At 44.0% G+C, this 21,281-nt stretch overlaps 1 protein-coding gene across 2 annotated transcripts in view; it reads right to left on the bottom strand.

The window, feature by feature from the left end:
- The window catches only part of LOC144687853 (uncharacterized), a 251,925-nt gene that overhangs the window by 175,464 nt on the left and 55,180 nt on the right, over positions 1 to 21,281 (bottom strand). The gene's annotated exons all lie outside the window — the stretch shown is intronic.

Below are 21,281 nucleotides of genomic sequence, written 5' to 3'. Positions count from 1 at the left end.
TTCAGGCAAACAGTGTCAAATCTCCTGAGTGATGGAATATTCTGCTGGTTCTAAGCCCTCCAACACCATCTACAAGGCTCTTAAATGACTGTAGCTATCACAGTGATTGTAATACCAGCAAACCTGATCTTGCAATTAGGGGCAGAGCTTTGATAATTAGCTGTTCATCTTTTTACCAAGGGTCTCTGTGGAGCAGCGCAAAAGTCCCAGCCATTTATGGCATTGCGGGGCTCAATTTTTCCTAATTTGCTGGAACTTCTGTACCATATTAATGGTGGCGCAAGTAACAGCAAATTCAGGCCCAGTTTTGCTGAAGTATTTGAGGAACTCCTCAATTTTAAGCCCTGTTCACCTGTTCCTCTCCTGAAGGTGTAGACTGTTGTTGGGTTACCTTGGCCAGTCTTCAGGTGCAGGCCTATACATTGAGTGTTGATGGACTTCTGAACAACAGCAGGCATCAGAGCTTGAGCCTAATCTGGTTGTCAACCAAAACATGCCAAGGTGGCTCTGCTTATGAATAGATGACAGGATAACGAATAGGAGAGAGACATATGGTTTACTTCTTTTTGGCTCCATAGCTCAGGGGCACTGAATCCAATAATAACACAATACATATGCACAAGGGCAATAGACACTTTTTACTATTATCCTTGCACGTGGCCCTTGGTGAAGTACAGTACACCTCTGTTCATTGTTGGCTATGTGCCTGGTTTATTCACATATTTGCTCTCAAATGTTCTCAAAGTCCCTTCTGTAAAAATCTGATTGATCAGTGACTTGGAACAATGTGCATAATCTGAGTGCAGTTTGCCAGCTGTGGTTTCTCTGATTCAGCTTTTTAATTCCGTCTGTACTGCAACTTACCAAAAAGGAAACAGAAATTATATATTTTCCCTCTCTATTTCAGCGTTTACTGCTGTGGTGTTATTCAGAAGGAAAATTATCAAGACCATTCTTTCCAAAGACCATGCATAGCCTGTGGAATCTACCTCGCCCATTTAAAGCACATTAACACTGAATGAGCAGAAACATGGTTCCCTGAACACCGGTAGAGGTCTTTAATAATAAAACAAAGGCCAACAGAGACCCTGCGAGCTTAAACTGAAGTTTGCATTGGTTCCTCACCATGAACTGGTGTTTCCAGCCTCCAACTGGTGCTGATCCTTTGGGACCCAAATGCCAAAAGAAAAATAGCCATCATCTCCTGAGGGGAGGTTCTGCATAAATATGACAGGATTTTCCCCATTTATCTGTTTAACTTTGTTCACCTTCACTGCTTTCTATTTCCCATTATATTCCAGATAGCCAGTTGGTGATGGAAGAATTCAAAGCCAATCTTTACATGGAATAGATTTATTCACAGAGTGAAACATTGCAGGTATATATCTCCTGACTCCACTCAACTCTTGTAACTCTTTCGAGTTATCAACAGTCACAGATTGCAACTCTTTCGAGTACATTCACAGTTCTTGGTTTCCGGGAGTGGGACATGAACCCACAACCTTCGGATTCAAAGGCGAGGGTGCTATGAACTGAGCCACAGCTGACACTCTTGTAAATGTATCTTTATATGAGCTCAGGTAACCAGCCAATCAATGCCCTCCACCTGTATGTACTTAACTTCAATTGATACAATTAACCTTTCTTTCCTCAAGTTTGACATCTGTAATATTTTCCAGCTCTGACGAAATGTCACCAGCCTGAAATGTTCTCTTATCACAAATGCTGCCAGACTTACTGAGTGTTTCCAGCATTTTCTGCTTTTATTGCTGTGTAAATAATTCCTGATTCCTTTAGGGAATCAAGTACTGCCTGTCCCATGATATTCATCCATTCCTGCCGGTTCCCCCCCATGGACAACATCACCCCTCCAGGCACAGGCCAGTGTGCTGTGCAGTATTCATTATCTCAATTTACCTCTAGAGTACCCAGTCCCATTCTCTGCCAGCTAGTTATCCAGTTCCATTTGAAGGATTTAATTGACACAAGTGAAATGCTTCTTCTTATATTCTGTCTCTGTTTACGTAGGGGAGGAAAGGATGATTTGTTAATTTTACATCACTGTCCTCTTAATTCTGTACTCACTCCTCCTCCGCTCAATCTTACTTTAACTATTTATCTCATCCTCCTTCTCTCCCCTCCCCTGTCACTCTCTATTCCTCCCGCCTTCTCTTCCTTCGGGGTTCTTAATCAGGTAGAGCTAGGATTTTACATAATGCCACATCTCACTGAAGTGAAATGGAATTGTGGATCTAACTCGACAAACAAGCCAGAAGCATTTCCCTCCCTCCCTCGCTGTCACTTCAGAAGTGCTGGGTAGGCATCCAGTTGTTTGCACACAGCTGGCCGAGGCAACTCTGCCACTTCACAAGCCTTAGTCTTCTTTATTTTCTTGGGCAAAAATGTGAAGACATGGAATGCTTTGCACCACTTCTGGGGCCGGGGGTAATTGGGGCAGTCTTTGATTTAAACTTATTGCAACTGCTAATGTGTGTTTTTATCCAAATGTCAAAAAAAAAATGTCTGTGGTTGTTTAAACATTCCTTGTGGCCGTGTGACCAATCCAAAGGCAGCTTGGGATGAGTAACTCATCAAAGCCCATTGCTTATTTAAAACTATTGCAGTGAAATTTTTCTTTATCCATTCACGGGATGTGGGCTTCGCTGGCTGGGCCAGCATTTATTGCCCATTCATAGTTGACCTCGGGGGTGGTGAGCTGCCTTCTTGAACAGCTACATTCCATGTGGTGTAGGTACACCCACAGCTGTTAGGAAGGGAGTTCTGGGATTTTGACCCAGCTACAGTGAAGGAACAGCGACATATTTCCAAGTCAGGATGGTGAGTGACTTGGAGGGAAACTTCCAGGTGGTGGTGTTCCCATATATCTGCTGCCCTTGTCTTTCTAGTTGGTAGTGGTAGTGGGTTTGGAAGGTGCTGTCTTAGAATCTCCCACCATCAGGATCTTGAACCACAAGCACAAGATTACTTTATGATTCTTTTGGCAGAGGGGTTTGGGAAAGGGAATGAGGTGCTGGGCCCATCAATAGGAAGGTAATAATAGCTCTCCCCCTGCCTCAGTTGGGGTACATGCACGCACCAATGTGGATAGGTTTGATAGATTTGAGCTCCAGTCTGTGCTGGGTCAGCTGATGTCGGCCTAGGCAACAAATGAGGATTAGAATGGGAGACAGAGGCTTATAGATTAGGAAGGATTCCTGCTGCTGCTCACTCTCCACTGAAAACGGTCTCATGTTTTGGATGTTGGATCTTCGGGCTCAGCTGTGTAGCATCTTACAACACCTCCAAGCGACAAATGGCCTTTTGGGTCAGCTATTGCAGGACTAGCAATGCCCTAGGTTCTGTATCCCAGCCGAATTCTGTAACCTCAGGAGAGGAGAGCATTTGGATGAGAGGTATTGTGACTTAGGCGGGGAAGTTCCTTGTGGGGGGAGGGGGTTTAATTCGCTCTTGGGAGGTGGTCATCCAACTCAATAGCTTGCTCCCGCTTTCTCCCCAAACCCTTTGATCCCTTTCACCGCAAGAGTTATATCTAACTCCTTCTTGAAAGCATACAATGTTTTGGTCTCAACTACTTTCTGTGGTAACGAATTCCACAGGCTTACCACTCTCTGGGTGAAGAAATTTCTCCTCACCTCAGTCCTAAATGGTCTACCCCATATCCTCAGGCTGTGACCCCTGGTTCTGGACTCCCCCACCATCGGGAACATCCTTCCTGCATCTACCCTGTCTAGTCCTGTTAGAATTTTATAGGTTTCTATGAGATCCCCCCTCATTCTTCTGAACTCCAGCGAATATAATCCTAGTCGACTGAATCTCTCCTCATATGTCAGTCCCGCCATCCCAGGAATCAGTCTGGTAAACCTTCGCTGCACTCCCTCTATAGCAAGTACATCCCTCCTCAGATAAGATGACCAAAACTGCACACAATATTCCAGGTGTGGTCTCACCAAGGCCCTGTACAATTGCAGCAAGACATCCCTGCTCCTGTACTTGAATCCTCTGGCTATGAAGGCCAATATCCCATTTGCCTTCTTTACCGCCTGCTGCACCTGCATGCTTACCTTCAGCGACTGGTGTACAAGGATACCCAGATCTTGTTGCACATTCCCCTCTCTCAATTTATAGCCATTCGGATAATAATCTGCCTTCCTGTTTTTGCTACCAAAATGGATAACCTCACATTTATCCACATTATACTGCATCTGCCATGCATTTGCCCACTCACTCAGCTTGTCCAAATCACACTGAAGCATCTTTGCATCCTCCTCACAGCTCACCCTCCCACCCAGCTTTGTGTCATCTGCAAATTTGGAGATATTACATTTAATTCCCTCATCTAAATCATTAAGATATATTGTGAATAACTGGGGTCCCAGCACCGATCCCTGCAGTACCCCACTAGTCACTGCCTGCCATTCGGAAAAAGACATGTTTATTCCTACTGTTTCCTGTCTGCCAACCAGTTTTCTATCCATCTCAATACACTATCCCCAATCCCATGCACTTTAATCTTACACGCCAATCTCTTATGTGGGATTTTTGTCGAAAGCCTTCTGAAAGTCCAAATAAACCACATCCATTGCTCCCCCTCATCAACTCTACTAGTTACATCCTCGAAAAATTCCAGTAGATTTGTCAAGCATGAGTTCCCTTTCATAAATCCATGCTGACTCTGTCCGATTCTGCCACTGTTTTCCACGTGTACAGCTATTAAATCTTTTATAGTGAACTCTAGAATTTTCCCCACTACAGACATCAGGCTGACTGGTTTATAATTCCCTCTTTTCTCTCTGCCTCCCTTCTTAAATAGTGAGGTTACATTAGCTACCCTCCAATCTGTAGGAACTGTTCCAGAGTCTATAGAATCTCAGAAGATGACCACCAATGCATCCGCTATTTCTAGGGCCACTTCCTTAAGTATTCTGGGATGTAGATTATCAGATCCTGGGGATTTATCGGCCTTCAATCCCATCAATTATCCCAACACCATTTCCCTACTAATACTGATGCGGTAGACTAAATTGAAGGAGGTGCAAGTGAAGCGCTGCTTCACCTGAAAGGAGTGTTTGGGCCCTTGGACGGTGAAGAGGGAGGAGGTAAAGGGGCAGGTGTTGCACTTTCTGCGATTGCATGGGAAGGTGCCATGAGAAGGGGATGAGGTATTGGGGGTGATTGAGGGGTGGACCAGGGTGTCCCAGAGGGAACGGTCCCTATGGAATGCCGACAGGGAGTGGTGAAGGGAAGATGTGTTTGGTGGTGGCATCATGCTGGAGTTGGTGAAAATGGCGGAGGATGATCCTTTGAATGTGGAGGCTGGTGGGTGAAAAGTGAGGACAAGGGGGACCCTATCATGGTTCTGTGAAGGAGAGGAAGGTGTGAGGGCGGAGGCATGGGAGATGGGTTGGACACGGTTGAGGGCCCTATCAACTACAGTGGGTGGGAGACCTCAGTTAAGGAAGAAGAAAGACATGTGGAAAGTGGCATCATCAGAACAGATGCAATGGAGGTGATGGAACTGAGAGAATGGGATGGAGTCCACACAGGAAGCAGGGTGTGAGGTGCTGTAGTCGAGATAGCTGTGGGAGTCAGTAGGCTTGTAATAAATATTGGTGGACAGTCTATCGCCAGAAATGGAGACAGGGAGGTCAAGGAAGGGGAGGGAAGTGTCCCATATGGACCATGTGAAGGTGTTGGAGGGGTGGAAATTGAAAGTAAAATTGATAAATTTTCCCAGGTCCAGACGAGAGCATGAAATGGCACCGAAACAGTCATCAATGTACCGAAAAAAGAGTTGTGGGAGGGGGCCTGAGTAGGATTGGAACAAGGAATGTTCCACATACCCCATAAAGAGATATGGACTCAAAACGTCAACTCTGTTTTTCTCTCCACAGATGCTATCAGACCTGCTGAGTTTTTTCAGCATTTTCAGTTTTCCCCTCAGATCAAATTTCTTTCTACGCTCATTTGACTTTCAGCCCCCAGAACTCAAGTCAGATACTTATCAAAAATTTGAAGATTAGACACTTGGTACAGCTTCGAAGGTTTGTATTAGGGTTGAGATTTCTTGGGCCCTCCGCTTACTTCCAGCAAGGTTGTCCCTTCAAATCTCCTCCAACTATCCTATGGTTGCAAACTCCCCAAGCAACAGTGAAGGAACAGCAATATGGTTCCAAGTCAGGACGCTATGTTACTTGGAGGGGAACTTGCAGGTGGTGATGTCTCCAACTGCCTGCTGTCCTTATTCTTCTAGGTGGTAGAGGTCGTGGGTTTGGAAGGTGCTACTAAAGGAGCCTTGGTGAGTCGCCGCAGTGTATCGTGTAGATTGTATAGTAGTTACAGTTTATACATAAGTCAAAATAAATTTATCTTGGTATCACTTTTAAAGGTAATTTTTTGATGTGTTGGAAGGCCAGTTGCTATTTGACACATTAGCCTGTGCCACTTCCTAGAAACATATGGAAATTTCCTCAGAACTTCTCCTGCTATTTCTTTACCACAAATGCAGCATTTAAATAGGGATTCTGTTACACCTCCAATGACGTTTAGGCAACTGAGTGAGAGCAGCTCCAAGGCAATACTCAGTCGTGAGTTAGTCAACTACTGGGGTGTTCAGTAAAACTTGGTAATGATCTACCCTCTGCAGTACAAACTCTTGGGTGAGGCTTACCTCACCTTTCTTTTTTTAAACCCTACTTAGTACAAACATAGTCTTTAAACAGGATTAAAGATAGATCCTTTCTTCGTGTGAAGTATTTGTGGAATAGATTGAAGGAAACAGTTGACTGGATTCTGTTCTACACAAGGAAAGGCAGAAGCTGGGGTGTGTTACACGAAGAATATCAATTAGACCGAAACATGTCGAATACAAGATAATAGATGCGTCGGAATGTTTTACATACCGGTTAACACACAGGTCGGAATGTTTTACATACAGGATAACACAACCGCTGGGAATATTTAACCAATCAGGGCCTATGGCCATATACTTTTATTTTCAGCTGGGTTCTCAAACTGGTTGAAATCACATAGTTTATGCAAAAGTTTATCTCATCTCATCCTGAGGTATCCATTTGCCTATTTGTCTCTCAATCCATCTATTTATCTGTTCATCTATCTATCCAACTCTCTCTCTCTCTCTGTGATAATATGCATTCAGTCAACTATGCTCTTGCAGCTTTCAATGTTTGCTCCATTCTAATATGGATACCTCCAGGGTGTGACTCAGATTGGGCTAGATACTATGAAACGGTTACTGTGTTTTCTGATAATTTGTCGGGGTGCTCTTGACTCCTTAATTATAGGTGATTAATTTACCCCTGAAGATGAGGAATTCAGTGATGAGGAATGAGACATTTTCCACTTTTGATACCTAGTACCAGCAGCAAGAATTGCTAAGTTAGGTATAGCATGAGTTCGACTTGGAGTAAAGCTCCCAGTCCTGATGCATCAACCCGAAACGTTAATTCTGTTTTTCTCTCTACAGGTGCTGCCACACCTGCTGAGTATATCCTGCATTTTCAGTTTTTATTAAAGCTCCTTTCAGTTTGAATGGACATTGCATCTTCAGCCCAACCTCAGAAGAAGAGCCCCAAAATTATATTAATTTCCTACAATCAACAACTATGCAGCCTGTTGGAATGAGATTGGAGGTGAGGTTTGTACAGTGAGTTCTCACAATACCCTTTCACTCCTGAAACCGGAGTTAGAATCTTGCTCAAATTAATGGGATGAAAATCCCTGTCAGTTGTAGGGGTTTCTCCATGAAATGTTATTGTATCAAACGGGGGAGAAAATTCTTTGGTCACAATATTTAGCAATGTCATAAATGTAAAGCTCCCAGAAGCGATGGTTTACCAACCAAGTTGTATTTAGCTCCGTGGGACTGGATTGGCCCAAACCTGCTGGAAGTGTACAAGAGTATTCTCCTCATTGTCAGCATATCAGTATCCAAGAGGCAAGGCATCACCATCCTAACCTACGAGCAGAATGGGAAGAGGAAGGAAATTAAGCATTAGTGGCCCATTTCACTGCTCAATGTGGACTATAAAATTCTGTCCAATGTCATGACCAATTGTGTTAAGTCTGCTCTGTAGTTAGTGATCCAGGTTGATCATACTTGCACTGTACCTGGCAGGAAGATCTCCAACAGCCTTGTGCTACTCAGTTATGTGACTGCCTACATGCAGGACGGGGAGGTGGACACCTGCCTCATCAGCTGGACCAAAAGAAGACCTTTGACAGATTAATGCACACTGACATGATGGGTTTGGTGAGGGAATCTGCAATTGGATCAACTGCTCCACACAAACATCAGTAGCCCATTTTCAATCAGGGAATCGGAAAGTTTTCCAATCAAATCTAGTGTCAGGCAGGGCTCTTCTCTCTCCTCCAGCTTGTTTATGTGTTACAGTGAACTCTTTGCTGAATCTATCAGGAACGTTACGGACGCAAGGAGATGACGATCTCAGGCAGGGGAGGCGTACAGGTCAAAGCCTCCCTGTACATGGATGACGCCATTGTCTTCTGCCCAATGTTGCAACGGATGAGTCTAGCCACGTTGCTGTGGAATGCTCCAAAGCAGTTGGACTGTACTGTACCACTTGTCCCTTGTGGAAAAGTTTGTGTGGAAAGCACTTTTGACCATAAGTTCATCAGGCAGTGGCTGCATGTAATGTCGTCAGGGCCCTGCGATTAAAGGAGTTGGGAGATCCTGTCGGATGGTCCCCTGGGCAGACTGTCAAAGTCAATTGGCAGAAAGCCTCATTGCCAGAATTTTCAAACAAGCACCAGGGTATAGCTTGGCAAGTGATAAGAAGGGTCCTCCCCATCAGATCCTTCATGTACATCCAGAGTCTCAGTGTCACTGCTTTCTGCCCTCAAGGTGGCTGCGTGGGTGAAGAGACCATCGTCCACTTCCTTCTGGAATGTGCATTTGCAAAGAAGGTCGGGAAGGAGATACTGTGGTTTTCATCATGAGCAGCTCCATGACGCATGACTCCATGCTCTATGGAATGTTCTCAGGGATGCACACTGAGACAAACATCGACTGCTGCTGGAGGACCATCAACTCAGTGGAAGACGCTCTTTGATCTGCCTGAAATTTTTTGGTCTTCTGGTGTAAAGTGTTGTCCATGACTGAGTGTTGCAGACTGGCACATTCCAAGATCCAGGACCACACGCTGAGGAACGCACCAAAGCTTGGGGTAGCTGCCGTAAAAGTGCAATGGGGAAAAGCCACTGCCTAAGTCCCTCCCACCATAATACAGTGAATGGCTGGAAACTGTGGCCGGGATTTTCTGACCCCGCCATGGCGGGACCTAGCGTGGCGGATGTGGCGGGCCATTGACTTTCAGCGGGACAGGAAGATCCTGGTGGCGGACAGGGCCGGAAATCCCGGCCTGTGTAAAACCCCTCCAGCTGTATGTGTGACATGTAATGATCATTGTAAATATTGACTGTAACTGTAAATGTAGTGAGTAATATACAGTATTGGAAGAAATTGATTTGATCTGCTCTTTACGTAATGTAATGTCAATTTTATGAATAAGATGTATTTTTGGGGAAAAATGTGACTCCACTTGGTGAAAGACGCTCTTTGGTCTGCCAACAACGTGTTGGTCTTCCAGTGCAAAGAGCTTTCCATGACCCAGTGTTGCGGACTGGGACATTCCAAGACACAGGACTAAGCTGTGGGGTGCACTAAAGCTTGGAGAAGCCACTGCAAAGACTCATTGGGTAAAGGCCAGAGTCTAAGGCCCTCCTACTACTGGATACTGAGAAGCTGGAAACTGTATAAAACCCCTTGGGCTGTATGTTTGACATGAAGTGAATATTCTATGTGTAGTGAGGCATCTCTAAGCGCCACACATAGTATTGAAAGAAATGGAATTGTTTTGCACTTTATGTAATGTTAAATTTGAACTGTTAAGGAACATGCCTTTACCAATTTTATGAATGAAGTATATTTTTAGGAAAAAAAGAATCTAATTCCAGACTCTCAGCAATGTGGTTGACTCTCAAGTGTCCTCTGAAATAGCCTTGCAAGTCTGTAATTGTATTCAAGAAGGTGGCTCACCACCACTTTCTCAAGGGCAATTAGAGATGAGAAATAAATGCTGGCCTTGACAGCAATGGTTACATCCATTAAAAACTTAAATAGCGACTACAGCTGTGAAATGCTTTGGGATGATATGAAAAGCTCTGTATGAAAGCAGCTTATTTCTTCATGCTATTATAAACATTCATTTTGGGAAAATTCTCAGGATATATTTTCTCAATGAGGTGATTCAGCTGCAGGAAGCTGCTGCCACTTATACCTTCTTCTCCTGTCATTAGCTAATGACTTGCACACAGGGAGATGTCTTTAAAGTATTTCTGTTGGGAATAGATTCCGACGTTAATAATTGGGGAAAGAAACTATCAGCGGTAGTTTGAGCATCAAACCATGTTAGAAATTACTGTTAATGATTTTAGTGAATGAACAATGCGAGTGTGATATTCTTCCATTTGTTTGTTTAAATAGAGGCACTGACCAACATGTCCCATGAACTGTAGCAGGGTTTAAACTCCTCCCTTGCAATAGCAATAAATGTGGGTCTATGTCTGCCTGTGGAGTGGGTGGACAGTGGGGGAGGGGGGGAAAGAGAGGAGGCGGAGTGAGGGGGGGGAGGGGGAAAGAGAGGAGGGGGAGTGAGGGGGGGGAGTTGTGGGTGGGGGGGGTTGTGGGAGGGGTGGGTGGGGGAGGGGTGGGGGGTTTGTGGGGGTGGCAGTGGAGGGGCTGGCTAAGCTGAGACCCCTCTAATTTTCTCCATCATGTTTTTCTAGTTCCCCCTTAAATGCATTTATGCCATTCACCTCAAATACTCTTTGTGGAAGCAAATTGCACATTCTAATCACTCTAGGTAAAAAAAAATCTCTTGACTTCCCTACTGGTATCATATTTATGGCCCCTAGTTCTGGTCTTCCCCATAAGTGAAAACTACGTCCATCCTACCAAATCCTTTCAAAACCTTGAAGACCTCTATCAGGTCACCCCTCTGACTTCTATTTTCTGGAGGAAAGAGCCTTAGCCTGTTCAATCTTTCCTGATAGGTGTAATCTCTCCCTTCTGGTACAATGTCAATAAATCTGTTTTGCATTTTTTTCAGTGTCTATTTCCTTTCTATAATTTTCAAAACAGATGGTGGGATCCAGGAGGAAGAGAAGAGAGTTTAAATATGTTTTCTTTAAAAATGCATAGAAGGTATAGATTAGCTTCTATTAACTATATGAAGAAAAATAATGAAAATGGGAATCGGGGCAAGCAAAAGTGACATTTATTATCATAATATTGACGGTTTCATACTCAAAGACAACCAATATCTCCATAGGCCTGGCAGCAGCCTAAGGATGAATATGTGCTGTCATATATTTTGTAACATTACATTTAATTTCTGTTACATCTGACCAGTTGTTATGCCTCTGTTGATCTATTTGACTTGTATCCCAAACATCCTGCTCTCCCACACAACTTGCTGCCATCTGCACATTTCGACATTCCACTTTTTATACTCTTATCAAGATTATTGATACCGTAATACAACAGAGATTCTCAAAGAGACTCCACTGGCACAGCCTGCTTTTCAAATTGCTTTTCAAAATCAATTTGAAAAGCACCAACTTTTCATAATCCCATCTGCAGCAAGTGAGAAGACAAGGTGAGTGAAGAGGCACTGGTAAGATGATGCCAAACTTGGGTTTTGAAAGCCAGAAGATTGCACAAGGATAAGAAAACCGAGGGAGGTAAAGAATTCCACAGCTTTGACATCCTGGAAGACAGTCAGTTGGGGTAGGAGACAGCATGATGAATCTTGATTCAAACACAGTGAGGACGCAAGGAGGTAGAAAGACGTGTAGTGTAACACATTTAGACTTTACAGGGGACAAGAGAAGTACAATGACCATAGTGATATCATTAAACTAGAGAAAGGCAAGAAAAACTGCTGCACAGGGGGAGATTGATGGTTGGCTCGAGAGCAAAAATCACCTACATGATAACAAGCTGCTTCTTGTATCCTGCCGAGTAGTGCAAAAGATAGGTGCTAGGTGAGCATCCCAGAGGTTGTACCTCTGCTCTCTACAGTTACACAACAAATAACATTATCATTGACCACTATCCAATGATTACACTGATATTGTCTTCAGTTAAGCAACTGTCTCTAGAGAGGGATTGAATCAGTTATAATTCTAAAAGTCAACATCCGCCACATTACTATCATTCCATCACTCCCTTACATTCTCAAAGTATCCCAATAAATTTGTTAAGCAGCACCAACTTTTCATAATCCCATCTGATCTGGCAATTTTTCTTTCCACTTGATTCTGAATCATTTCCTTCATAATGCATTCCAGTGCTTTTCCAAGTTAATTTGTCAAGTTACCAGCCTGTAATCTCCAGAATCATAGTTTTGATCCAATTAAAATCAGAACAGCAGTGACTGTTTTTCGGCTTTCAGCTACTGTTTCTGTATTTAAAGTAAAGTGAAGCATTTTGGCCACAGCGCTCACTCCTAATCCTAACTTCCTGAAGCATTCTTGGATGAATTCCTTCTGGACCTGTTTTCCAGTGATTATCAAGAACCACTCCATTACTTTACAAGCTTGGAATTATCTCCCACCCATTCAATGTGAATGGGAATATTGAGTTTACTAAAATTAAAAAGTACAGTGAACGCTTTGACTGTACTGTATTGTTCTTTGTTCCACTAATCCAAAACTTTTGTCTTTGAAACAACCTATTAGGTCTTCAATACTTTGCCCGCTTTTGAGAATCTGAACATCATCCCTTCAAATTTATTTTTCCAATCTTTTCTTTTCCGCAGGTTTTGAACCAAGTCGTGTTTTACAATCTGTCTCAAAGTTGAGCATTAACCCTTACCACATTCTCCACCTATTAGCACCAATTTAGATGTATAATCAGTTTGGGTGGAGCTAAGAAACAGCAAAGGGCAGCAAACATTGATAAGAGTTGTTTATAGACCACCAAACAGTAATGGTAATGTAGGGCATGGTATAAATCAGGAAATTAGAGGTGTATGTAACAAGGGCAATACTGTAATCATGGGGGATTTCGATCTAGGTATAGGGTAGAATATTGCCATCAGTGTGCGGGGGCGGGTCCCACAGCGCCGGAGGCGGCTGCACACCCACTGAACTGTTAACGGCCTATTAAGGCCATTAAAAAAGCAATTAAAGTTGTTACCAACGCTGCCTGTCCAACCTTAAGGTTGGCAGACAGGTGAAGAGTCCAAGCACCTTCACGTTTTTCAGGAAACCTCATCCACGGGCAGGATGAGGTTCCCTGAAGCTTGTATAAAATAAATAAATACATTTTCTTGACTTCACAAACATGTCGCAGCTCACATGACACTCTCGTGCCTCAGGGAGATTGCTGCACTCTTTCGAAAGAGCGCAGGCCCTGACTCTCCCTCCTTCCCCCGCCCGCACAGGTAGCACTGAACACTATCGGCTACACATTACGCTGGGTGGGCCTTAATTGGCCCGCCCGTGTAAAATGGCGGCGGGCAGCCAATTGTGGGTGGCAATCGGCTCCGCACCCACCTCCGGCCTCTCCTGCCCAGCCCAACCGACATAGGTAAGATTCTACCCATAGACTGGGTAAACCTAATTAGCTCTAATGCAATGGAGGATGAGTTCCTGGAATGTATACTAGATGGTTTCTAGAACAATAAATGGGGGAGACAGTAGTTTAGTGATATTACTGGACGAGTATTCTAGAGACCCAGGGTAATCCACTTGGGACCCAGGTTCGAATCCCACCACGGCAGATGGTGAAATTTGAATTCAATAAAAATCTGGAATTAAAAGCCTGATGACAATGAAACCATTGCCGATTGTTGTAAAAACGCATTTGGTTCATAATGTCCTTTAGGGAAGGAAATTTGCTGTCCTTACCTGGTCTGGCCTACATGTCACTCTAATTAGGGAAGGGCAATAAATGTCAGCCTAGCCAGCAATGCCCACATCCCATGAATGAATTTTTAAAAAAATTATGTTAATGAACCAACTAGAAAACAGGCTATTTTAGATCTAGTATTGTGCAATGAGAAAGGGCTACTTAATAATCTCATTGTAAAGGAGCATTTAGGGAAGAGTGAGCATAATATGGTGGAATTTTACATAAAGTTTGAAAGTGATGTAGTTCAATCTGAAACTATGGTCTTAAATTGAAACAAAAGGAAACAATGAAGGTATGGGGGCTGTGGTAGATTGGGGAACTACATTAAAAGGTGTGCCAGTAGCTAGGCAATGGCTAGCATTTAAAGAATTAATTTTTGGTTACAATAAATTTACATTCCTTTGAGGCATAAAAACCCACCAGGAAGAGGGATTCAAACATGGCTAACAAGAGAGGTTAGGGATTGTATTAGATCAAAGGAAAAGGCTTATAAAGTTACCAAAAAATGTAATAACCCTGAGGATTGGGAGAATTTTAGATTTCAGCAAAGGAGGAGAAAAAAACTGACAATGAAAGAGAAAATAGAATATGAAAGTAAACTAGCGAGAAACGTAAAGACAGACTGTAAAAGATTCTATGGGTATGTAAAAATGAAAAGATGAGCAAAGACAAATATGGGCCCATTACAGGCAGAGACAGGAGAATTTATAATGGGGGGTAAGGAAATGGCACAGAAACTAAACAAAAACTGTGGGTTTGCCTTCACAGAGGAAGAAACAAAAAAAACCTCCCAGGAATTCTAGAGAACCAAAAGATTAGTGCGGTTAAGGATCTGAAAGAAATTAATCTTAGTTAAAAAAAAAGTAGTACTGGAGAAATTAATGGGACTGAAAGTTGATAAATCCCCTAGGCCTGATGATCTACATCTCAGAGTGTTGAAAGAGGTGGCTGTATTGGTGGTCATCTTCCAAAATTCAAAAAATTCTGGAACAGTTCCTGCAGATTAGAAGGTAGCAAATGTAAGCCAATATTTAAGAAAGGAGGGAGAGAGAAAACAACAAACTACAGACCTGTTAGCCTGACACCAGTAGTAGGGAAAATGCTAGATTCTATTATAAAATATGTGACAACTGGACACTTAGAAAAAAAAAATGGTAGGATTGAGCAGAGTCAACACGGATTTCTGAAAGGGAAATCATGTTTGACAAACCTGTTAAGAGTTTTTTTGAGGATGTAAAAAGCAGAACAGATAAGGGACAATCAGTGGATGTGGTGTATTTCAGAAGGCTTTTGATAAGGTTCCACATGAGCAGTTAGTAGGCAAAATTAGAGCATATAGGATTGGGGGTAATATACTGACATGGATTGAGGATTGGTTAATGGGCAAAAATCAGAGAGTGGGAATAAATGGATCATCCTCAGGTTGGGAGGCTGTGACTAGTGTGGTATTATAAGGTTCAGTGCTTGGGCCCCAGCTATTAACAATCTATAGCAATGATTTGGATGCAGGGACAAAATGTAATATTTCCAAGTTTGCTGATGACACAAAACTTGGTGGGAATACACAAAACTTGGTGGGAATATGAGTTGTGAGGAGGATGTAAAGAAGCTTCAAGGGAACTTAGACAGGCTAAGTGAGTGGGCAAGAACATGGCAGATGGAATATAATGTGGAAAAATGTGAAGTTATCCACTTTGCATTTCTGTTTTTCCTACGAGAGTATTTCTTAAATAGTGAGAGATTGGGAAGTGCTGATGTCCAAAGGGACCTGCGTGTCCTTGTTCATAAGTCACTGAAAGCAAATGTAGTATGTGATTTAAGCACACAGAAGGTTGTAAAACAAGGTTTGTTTATTCCATTGGCATCAAAGCTGAAATCAACCCTCAAGGGAAAGTTTAACTTCAAACAAAAAACAAACTGTTTACAGAGAAAGTTCATGACCAATGCCCCAGATCTCTTTCCTATTCGTGGTTTCAGCTCCTCAACGCAGTGACGCATCAGTTTTGAACTGCTGCTTCAGCTCCTAGGCTGCAGTCCTTCACTCTTCTCTCTCCAGGAGGCTTCCTCAGATTCAGGTGAGCTGCATCCTCCCACACTGCCACTCAAGTGGTATCCTCGTCCTTGCTGCTTTCTCCCTCATGGCATCTGGCTCTGCCCCTCAGCTCAGAAGCAGACACTGCTCCCTGCATGGAGGAGCCCAAAAGGACCAACCAGTTCCCCTGCTTGGTGCTCCCCCACCCCCTGCCCTCCGCCATCGCCACCTGCTGCCGGAGATCCCGTTACACACTTCCCTGCTTGAGAGTTACCCTCCTGGCAACTAGACATATCACACGGTGACTCTTTACTGAGCAATCATGTGATCAGCGGGTTAGGATGAGCTACGACAGGTAACATATTCAAATCCACAGTGCTGGTGGCCTTCCCTTCATGCCTCACCGATCTGGGCAAATGGTATGTGGTGGGATGATATTCAGCATTTGCTCGAGATAACCTTCTCAGCACCTTTTCTGAACTGGATCTCCCAATAGCACCCAGGCTTTGTGCTGGATCAGCCATGTAGGGGCCTAGGTCGATCATGTCTCCAGGGACTGTATGATTAGCAGCACAGGTTGCTCCAGTTGCAGCCTCCATGACTGACATCTCGGCAGCTCCATCCGGCATCGGATTCAGCTTCCTCACATTGGATGTATCCCTGGAATTCCTGACACACGTTCCGGGATTCCCCATTCCCCAGCTATCCGGCAGTTCTTTACTCAGGCCGCCACTGACTGACGCTTCAAGTTTTGCTATGCTGTTAATTGGGCTGCTTGCCCCACATCATCCACCAGACTTTTAGTATTGAGCAACTCCCCTCTGGGGAGGGGTTCTTCTGAGGTTGCTCTCTAGTACAGGTCCAACGTCATGGATGTGACCAATACTGTCGAGCCACTTCCTTGCTTTAGTCAAAGTACACCTCTCTCAGTTCTAGCAGTAATCGGCAAAATCGGCAGCCATCCCTGGCCGGTAACACCACCTTCTTGTTGGTGCATCTGTCTTCTCTGACACTTGATGTCCCGTCTGATCATGAACAGTGGTCAACACTTGACTCTTGAGACTGCCAGGCAGGATAAGTTTTTTCACCTCTCTCCTGTTGTCATGAACCAGCCAATAGAGAACACCACACCCTCCCCCCGATCCTCATCCAGCACCTCAGCAGTTTATGTGCCCATTTAGACTCCTTCATTGGGTCAGTGGACATTTACTCTTCCAGTAGAAGTGAAATCTACCAATGTCTTCATCAACCAGCTGAAGCTGCCTGAGAGACCTCTTTTGAGATGAATGGCAAAGTTGAACCTGTACATGGCTCTATCCCTCTAGATCGGGTTTGGATCTCCCTCATAAGCACATAGTTGATACTTTGATGACTCCCTGCCTGGATTCTGCAAGGGATCGGGGTGTGAATGCTACTATTCCCTGAGGTATGGGCATGGCATCAGCCATAATCCTCTCTAAAGCGATGAAACTGGGTTGCCTTCCATGGTCAGTCTTCCGGCTGAGGGCCTCAGCATTTCCTTTTCCTTCGCCAGGCATGTATCTTCTCTGATGAGAGAGAAGGAATGGAGTTGTGCTAGACTGGGACGCCATGCCTGACATCTGTGGTGTTTGTGGTTGTTGACGGCAATCTCATTGGAAGCGTCTAACTCTGTTACAACTCCAGCACCTCCTTGGAATATCCCATGGATGTGCTCGGTCGCGAGGCTTACAGTGGAAATAGGAGAGCAAGGATTGGATTTGTGCTTGCTGTGCAGTGATCTGTTCCACCTGCCTCTTCAGCCCAAGGCCTACATCCCTGTCTGTGCTGATAGTCACCTCCCTGGTGGCCTCTTTCCTGGCCTTAGGAGTCCAGATGATGTAATCTCGCGCGTCAGAGAAGAATAGCAGAGTTTGTCACTGTTAAGGCTCCTCAACTCCCTCTGGATGTCTTCGACCCTCACCACTTCAGATGGGTGATTTTTCAGCTGAGTGTCCCTGCTCGATCTAAAGGAGGAATCCAGGAGGACAACGTGGTCAAACAACTTCACCAGCTCCAGGGATACAGAGGCCAGGCCCCCTCCTTTGGCTTGCTTGTACTCAAAACTTCTGCTGCAGCTGTGACAGGCTACTGCTGTCCCCAAAAACCTGTACCAGGACATCAAAGATCCACGGGGGACTTCTTCGAGAACCTTCACCTCTCCCCAATATTTCCTGATGAGCTTTCCCATACAGATATTCCCATCATGAACGCTGTCTGCTCCCTCACGTTGAGGCCCCTGGAAGCTATGATCAGCTGTGCGTGTGTTTCTTTTTTATTCATTTATGGGATATGGGCGTCGCTGGCTCGGCCAATTATTGCCCATCCCTAATTGCCCTCGAGAAGGTGGTGGTGAGCTGCCTTCTTGAACCACTGCAGTCCATGTGGTGTAGGTCCTCGATCCAGTTCTCAGCTGCCAGGTCATTGGATGTCTCCGGTCTTTCCCCAAATCTGCCCAGCTTTCTACCCATTGACACCAAATATAACATGTGATTCAAGCATATGGACTGCACGAAGGTTATAAAACAAGGTTTGTTTAATCCATTGGCATCAAAGTGGTATCAACCCTAAAAGGGAAAGCTCAACTTCAAGGAACAAACTATTTACAGAGAAATATTCACAGCTGATGCTCCAGATCTCTGCCCTATTCATGGCCTCAGCTCCTCAATGCAGTGACTCACCAGTTTTGAACTGTTGCTTCAGCTCCTGGCCGCAGTCCTTCTCTCCTCTCTCTCCAAGAGGCTTCTCATACTCAGGGGTGCTGCCAGTCGGTCTGACTAGGTCTCCACCCCTTCCCGGCTCTTTAGCCACCCTCAGGGGCTTCAAGTTGCTTTAGGCTCCTGCCACACTGCCATTCAAGTTCCAGACTTGCCCTTGCTGCTTTCTTTCTGGCCTCACGGCATCTGGCTCTGTCCCCCAGCTTGTCAAAGGCACTGCTTCTTGCAGGGAGGGAATGACAGAGGCTGACCAGTTCCCCTGCTTGGTGCTCTCCCCCATCATCACCACCTGCAGCTGGTGGCCCCACTACACTAAGATACAACAAGGCACAACAAGCAATTAGGAAGGCAAAGGGCATGTTAACATTTAGTACAAGTGGAAAGAAGTCTTGCTGCAGTTTTATACAGCCTTAGTGAGACCACACCTAGAGTATTGTGTACAGTTTTGATCTCCTTACCCAAGGAAGGATATACTTGCCATAAAGGGAGTGCAACGAAGGTTCACCAGACTGATTCCTGGGATGGCGGGATTGTCCTATGAGGAGAGATTGAGGAGACAGGGCCTGTATTTTCTAGAGTTTAGAAGAATGAGAGGTGATCTCATTGAAACATACAAAATTCTTACAGGGATCGACACGGTAGATGTAAGAAGGATGTGTACCCTGGGTGGGGGGGGTCTAGAACCAGGGGACAGTCTCAGAATAAGAGATAGGCCATTTAGGACTGAGATAACGAGGAATTTCTTCACTGAGAGGGCGGTAGATCTTTGAAGTTCTTTACCCCAGAGGACTGTGGAGGCTCAGCCATTGAGTATGTTCAAGGCAGGGGTTGATAGATTTCTAATTATTAAAGATATCAAGGGATATGGGGATAGCATGGGAAAATGGCTTTGAATTAGAGGATCAGCCATGATCTAGTTGAATGGCAGAACAGGCTCAAGGGGCCAAATGGCCTTCTCCTGCCCCTATTTCCTATGTTCCTATAACATTTAGATTTCCACACAAAGCATACTCAGGGTTTTTCTGAATGAGATTCTCAGTGCCAATTTAAGGGCAGTTTTTTGCGTAACTTATGCCCACTAGAAGATTGGGGTTTGGGTTGCCATGAGCTTACTTTACTAACAGGCCTTAGAGACAAAGACAACAAACTTTTATCCTCCAACCCAAGGGTAGATTAAACACCAGAGCTTGAACTTGAAAGGGCGGCAATTTGACTGATGATTCAAACAACCATTACTGAATTTTTACTTACTACCAAATGTTTGTGGTGAGCATCTGTTTAGGTTTAGGGTATCCATAGCTACAGCAATACCATATTAATATAATAACATATAATGTCTAATAACATTTTTTTGCTGTACCAAGGGATTGCAGACATGATGGCCAATTGAAATACAGGACCACAGGTTGGATACATGGTCTGACTGTGTCCTCGCTTTACCACAGCCAGACCTGGAACATGTAACACAGGGACTACTTAACTCATTGGGCTATTCTGCAGTCATTGTCATGCTACCCTCAGTCAAATGTGAGGACATGGCCAATTACCAATCGGAACAATAGATTGTGTGCTGGTACAGTCAGTTCTTGATTCTTGATTCTTGAATCAAGAGTTTTCTGGTTGTCCCTATTCTTTGTAAAATTAGTTTCTAGATTGATTGTTATGCACCTTTTAAAATAATCTGATCTTTCGATCAGAGGCATTTCATCAAAAACGTCATAAAAATGGAGATTCAATCACTGTTGAGATGGGAAGTATTATCACCTCTTTGACCCAGTTTCACTATCAAGTCGAGATAAGTTAAATGGCTGGGCAATTCTCAGGAACTGTTTCCACTCTGCCAAGGTTAACTATTCGAAAGTGTGGCAGAAACTCCATGAGCAGCTCCAAAGAATTTTCCAGCCAATGTTTCCTTCACCCTGACCCTGTGCTTTAACTTCAAGAACTACGACGATGTAGCTTTTCTACAGCCTACACTGACCATCTTTACACTTCTTATTGCCAATTTAAGAGGTGACCTCCCTCTTTCTTCTGCTTTTAGCGCACAGCCTAATGTATTCAAATAAATTCATTATCCTGCTTAAAATTCAAATAAATGGCTTAGTTAAAGTAGGAGGCACGAAATTGATGCAAATGTATTAAAAAGTGTAATAGAAATAACAAGTGCAGGAACTGACCCTCTAAATACAATTAACTTGTGACAAATTAGGGCCAATTTTGTGTCCTAAATTCGCACTCATTAAGATCTAGTCCGAAAAATTAATGCTGCTTGAATTCTTTTTACATAGGATGCCGACAGCTGATAGAGAGAGGACATCTTCACTCGATCAGTGTGAGCTGGAGATGAGCCCAAGATCAGTGTTGTAACCCACTGCAAAAGCCAGCCCTTTGATAACATGTTCATTTTAAACCATCGCTTCTTGCATTTAATTAGTCAAACTAATCTTTGGAGTAGATCCATTAATCAAAGGCTCAGAGGAGAACTTTGATAGGATGTTATGGGGGCTCTGAAGAGCTCAGACTACCCAGCGAGCCA

Source organism: Cetorhinus maximus, chromosome 12, assembly GCF_964194155.1.
Source record: "Cetorhinus maximus chromosome 12, sCetMax3.hap1.1, whole genome shotgun sequence".
NCBI classification, from domain to species: domain Eukaryota; kingdom Metazoa; phylum Chordata; class Chondrichthyes; order Lamniformes; family Cetorhinidae; genus Cetorhinus; species Cetorhinus maximus.
This window is presented reverse-complemented; position numbering and strand designations above follow the sequence as displayed.